The sequence below is a fragment of the Penaeus japonicus genome, unplaced genomic scaffold, assembly GCF_977035675.1.
Source record: "Penaeus japonicus unplaced genomic scaffold, GWHDUDI00000001_assembly GWHDUDI00000035, whole genome shotgun sequence".
Lineage (NCBI taxonomy): Eukaryota > Metazoa > Arthropoda > Malacostraca > Decapoda > Penaeidae > Penaeus > Penaeus japonicus.
The window spans coordinates 20,762,411-20,767,153 of NW_028234437.1; the positions used below are offsets into that span (position 1 = coordinate 20,762,411).

At 42.6% G+C, this 4,743-nt stretch overlaps 1 protein-coding gene across 2 annotated transcripts in view; it reads right to left on the reverse strand.

Annotated features, from left to right (window-relative positions):
- The window catches only part of LOC122262207 (uncharacterized), a 42,409-nt gene extending 38,178 nt beyond the window's left edge, over window positions 1-4,231 (reverse strand). The window contains exon 1 of one of the 2 annotated variants that reach the window (XM_043030165.2): window positions 4,072-4,231. The gene's annotated coding sequence lies outside the window, so the exon portion shown is untranslated. The remainder of the gene's footprint in view (window positions 1-4,071) is intronic. The other variant, XM_086531102.1, reaches the window with a different exon arrangement.
- Window positions 4,232-4,743: the final 512 nt, after the last annotated feature.

Sequence of the window (4,743 nt, forward strand, 5' to 3'; positions counted from 1 at the left end):
GTGTGCGTATGTGTGTTGTGTGTGTGTGTTGTGCGTGCATGCGTGCGTGTGTGTGTATAAATTCATTTAAAAGAAATTAAACAGAAGCCAACAATGACTAATGAATGATCCCAATGACAATGAAAATTAAATACAATGACTGCCCCATTAGCATTATCTCAGGGAGAATATCATCTAATGGCCAGAGATGGATACGAGTTTCGAAAGGAAGAGAGAGGAGATGAGAAGAGAAGAGAAGAGAAGAGAAGAGAAGAGAAGAGAAGAGAAGAGAAGAGAAGAGAAGAGAAGAGAAGAGAAGAGAAGAGAAGAGAAGAGAAGAGAAGAGAAGAGAAAAGAGGGAGGGGAGGAGAGAGGGAGAAGAAAAGAAAAGAAAAGAGAGAAGAGAAAAGGAGATTAGAGGAGAGGAGAGAAGAGGAGAGAAGAGATGGGAGAGGAGATAGGAGAGAAGAGGGAAGAAAAGAAGAGAGGGAGAGGGGGGAAGAGGGAGGGGGAGGGGGGGGGGAGGGGAGGGGGAGGGGAGGGAGGGGGGAGAAGAGGGGAGAAAGAGGGAGAGAAAGAGGGGAGGAAAGGGGAGGTTAGAGAGAGGAGAGGAGAGGAAAGAGAAGGGAGAGGGAGAAAAAGGGGAGAAGAGGGAGAGAGAGGAGAGGGAGAGAGAGAGAGAGAAGAGAGAGAGAGAGAGAGAGAGAAGGAGAGAGAGAGAGAGAGAGAGAGAGAGGAAGAAGGTGAGAGAGAAGAGGAGAGAGAAGGGGAGGGAGAGAGAGAGGAGAGAAAGAGGAAGAGAGAGGGGAGGAAAGAGAGGAGGGAAGAGGAGAGGAGAGAAAAAGAGAGAGGAGAGAGGGGGAGAGAGAGAGAGAGGAGGAAAGAGAGAGAAGGGTGAAGAGAGAGAGATGAGAGATGGAGGGAGAGGAGGAGAGAGAGAGGGGGTTTTTTAAACTAATTGATAAGAAGATTTAAGTTTCTTAAAAAACCTGTGGGTTAGCTGGTGAAAGATAAAAAAAGGAAAATAAAAATGTATGTAAAAAAAAAGGTAAAAGTTTCTAAAAGGGACGGTAATAAAATGCGTTTGGGGAACGGTTTTTAATCCCCGGTTTTTTAATTTTTCCTTTTTTCCTCTATGTCACAAAAAAAAAAAACAAAACGAGTAGTAACTTTTTATTAAAAATCGGGTTGGGATTTTCAATTATGGTGGTTAAATGATTAAAATACAAACATGCAAAAGTTACTTTGGATGAATATAAACATCCTCTCAACCTCCCTTTTTTCCTCCCTTTTTCTTTTTCTTTTTTCTAATCCTTTTTTCCCCCTTTCTCTCTCTCTCTCTCTCTTCTCTTTTCTTTCTCTTTTTTTTCTTTTTGCTTTTCCTCCCTCTTTCTCCTTTTTTTTCCTGTCTTTCTCTTTCTTTTCTCTTTATATAAATATCAAATAACGTTTAGATGGCTTGGAGTTCAGGCGGGAAAGTTGGGGGGGGATGTAGGCGGGGGCGAAGAGCGTGTGAAGTATAATAAAACTGGAGCGTGTTAAGCGGGGGAAGGCGCTGTTGGGGTGGGTTTAATTATCAATTGTATTTAGCTATTCATTAAAAATATATATTTTTTATTCTCTTTATTATTTTTTTTGGTTTTTGTTTGGGGTTGTATTTTTATGGTGTGTTTGTTTGTGTTTGTTTTGGTGTTGTGTGTGTTGGTGTGTGTGGGTGTAGGGGGTGTGAGGGGGTGTGTTGTGTGGTGTGTGTTTGGTGTGTGTTTTTGGTGTGTGTGTGTGTGTGTTGTTTGTGTGGTTTGTGTGTGTGTGTGTGTTTTGGTGGTGTTGGCGTGTGGGGTTTGGTGTTGGGGGTTTTGGTGTTTGTGTGGGTGTTTGTGCGTGTGCTGCGTGTTGGGAAAAGGAAAAAAAAAAGGGAAAAAAGGGAAAAAACGGAAGAGAAAGAAGAAAAAAAAAGAGAAGAGAAAAGGGGGAAAAAGAAGAGAAAGGAGAAAGAGAGGAAAAAGAAGAGAAAGAAAAGGAAAAGAAAAGAAAAGGGAAGAAAGAGAAGAGAAGAAAGAGGGAAAGAAGGGGAAGAGAAAGAAGAGAAAGAAAGGGGAGGGGGGGAGGAGGGAGGGAAAAGAAAAGAGAAAGAAAAGGAGTTAGGGGAGGAGGGAAAAGGGATAGAGGGAGAGGATGGAAAAAAAGGAAAGGGGACAGGGAGAGGGGGGAAGGAGGGGGGGAGGGGAGAGGGGGGAAGAAAGAGGGGGGAGGAGAGGGAGAGAAAGGGGAGGTTTTGAGAGGGGGAAGGGAGAGAAGAGGGAGGGAAAAGGGGAGAAAAAAAAGAGAGGGAGAGGGGAGGGGGAAAAAGGGGAAGGGGGAAGAAAAAGGGGGAAGAGAGAGAGGAGGGAAGGGAGAGGAGGGAGGAGGAGAGGAGAGGGGAAAGAGAGGGGAGGAGGAGGGGAGAGGAAGAGGGAGAAAGGAGAGAGGGAGAGGGAGGGGAGGAGGGGGAGGGAAAAAAAAGAGGGAGAAGAGAGGGAAAAAGAGAGAAAGGGGGGTGGTAAGAGAGAGGAAAGAGAAAGGGGAAAGAGAAGGGGGAGGAGAAGAGGAGGGGAGAGGAAGAAGAGAAAGAGAAAGAGAAGAGAAGGGGGGAAAAGGAGGAAAGAGAGAAGAAGGATGAGAGAAGGGGAAAAGAGAGGGGAAAGAGAGAGAAAGAGAAAGAGAAAGAGAAAGAGAAAGAGAAAGAGAGAGATAGAGAGAAAGGAGGACCAACATGAATATGAATATGGGTGTGAGTGTGTGCCTAGGATTCACACACCCTCACGCATTGCCATTAATCAAACCCGCGAACTGGATTAACCAAGGGATCGATTCCCTCGATCGGTTATCCTAGTAATAATGCATCTGGCCGTTGCCATGGCAACGAGTCCAGAAGGAATGCTTTGTGCGCCCTTTGTTTTACTCCCCTTGCCTTCCTTTTTTTCCTTTCTCTTTCCTTTTTTCTTTTTTTCTCTTTTTTTTCTGTCTTTTTTCCCAATTTTTTTTCTTTTTCCCCCTTCCCTTTTTCTTTCTCTGTCTGTCTTTTCTTTCCCCCTTTCTTTCTTTTTTTTCTTTTTCTTTCTTTCTCCTTTTTTTGTTTTTTTCCCCTCACTTCTTTCTTTTTCTTTTTTTTCTTTTTTTTTCTCCCCTTCCCCCCCTTTCTTTCTCTCTCTTTCCTTTCCCCCTTCCTTTTTTCCCCTTTTTTCCTCTCTCCCTCTTTTTCCTTCTCCCTCTCCTTTTTTTTTCTATCTCTCCCCTCTTTTCCTTTTTTTTATTTTTCCCCTAGCCGCCTTTTCTTCTCTTGGGTGTTTCCTCAGTACATCTATATGCAAATCTGGAACATACAAGTCAACCTATCTTCTATGAAACATTTCCTATTTTTTTCTTTCTTCCATTATCCACCTTTCCCTCATATACCATTCCCTTCTCATTTCATTATTGGTACAATTCCATATAGTCTTTTCTCTTCTTAACTTTCTTTGCTTCCACTTCTTTCTTTCAAATTTTTTCTCAACTAAAATATGTTATGCAATTTTGGGGAAATTGAAATGGGGATTTCAGGGAAAAAGGGGATGGAATATAAACCCCTTTTCGTCTGGGTTTTTGAATTTTAAATTTTTTGTTTTCAAATTTGGTTTTTTTTAAAAAGGTGATAAAAAAATATATAAAAAAAACAACGGGCGGGTTTTAAAAATGGTTATATAAATAAATAAAAAATAAAAAAAAAACAAATTAAAAAAATATACAAAACAAAACACAACCCACCCCACCCCCACACACACACACACACACACCACAAAAACATAAAAATAAAACCCCCACAAAATATATAATTTATATTTTTAAAATAGGGGATAGGGAACAACGGAATTGAATAAAACCCCACCAAATACACAACCAAAGAAAACAAAAAACTTTTTGGGAACGGGCTTTCCCAAAACCAAACCGACCCAAAAAACAGAAAAGAGCCAATAGGTTTTCCCCCCAGGGTTTTTCCTCGCCCGTTTTCCCCCCCCCCTCCGGGTCCCCCTTCGGGGAAAAACCTCTTTCTTTGATTATGGTCGCTATACTTACAGCTCCGAGGAGGACGTCGGTGTTTCACTCCTTCAGCGTTATGTCCAGATCCTGCTTTCTCCGTAAGTACTTCACCCGGGGGTTTTTTCACGGGGTTTTTTTCCCAAAAAGGGCCCTTTTTTAAAACACCGAAAAAACCCGGGCGCCCCTTTTCCCTTCACCCCGGGGGGGGGGGGTGAAAAGTACAAACCCCCGCGTGGTCTCCCCCCGTATAAAACCCCGGGGGAAAACCAAAGAAAGGATCCGGGGGTTTACAGTGACGCAACGCTTTGCCGCCTGTGTTTGGGGCAATCCGGAGTGGGGGTTGTTTTTGGGTTTTAACTGGGCATCTTTCGAGAAAAAAACCTCCTCTTGGTCGGATGAAATTTTTTGGGGAAGAAATCAAATTTTTTGGGTTCAGAAAGATTTTTCCCCGGGGAAATTGGGGTTTGGTTTATGGCCGGTATGTTAATTTTAAATTTCTTTTTTGTTTCTTTTTCCCTCCCATTTTTTTGGGTACCCTTTTTTGGGGAAAAAAGGGGGAGGAGAGGAGGGGGGGGGGTGAAAAGGAGAGAGAGAGAGAGAGAGAGAGAGAGAGAGAGAGAGAGAGAGAGAGAAAACAAAGCACAAAGAAAAAAAACATTTAAAAATCTGCATTTTCCAACCCAAGGATCAATACAATTTTTTTTTTGA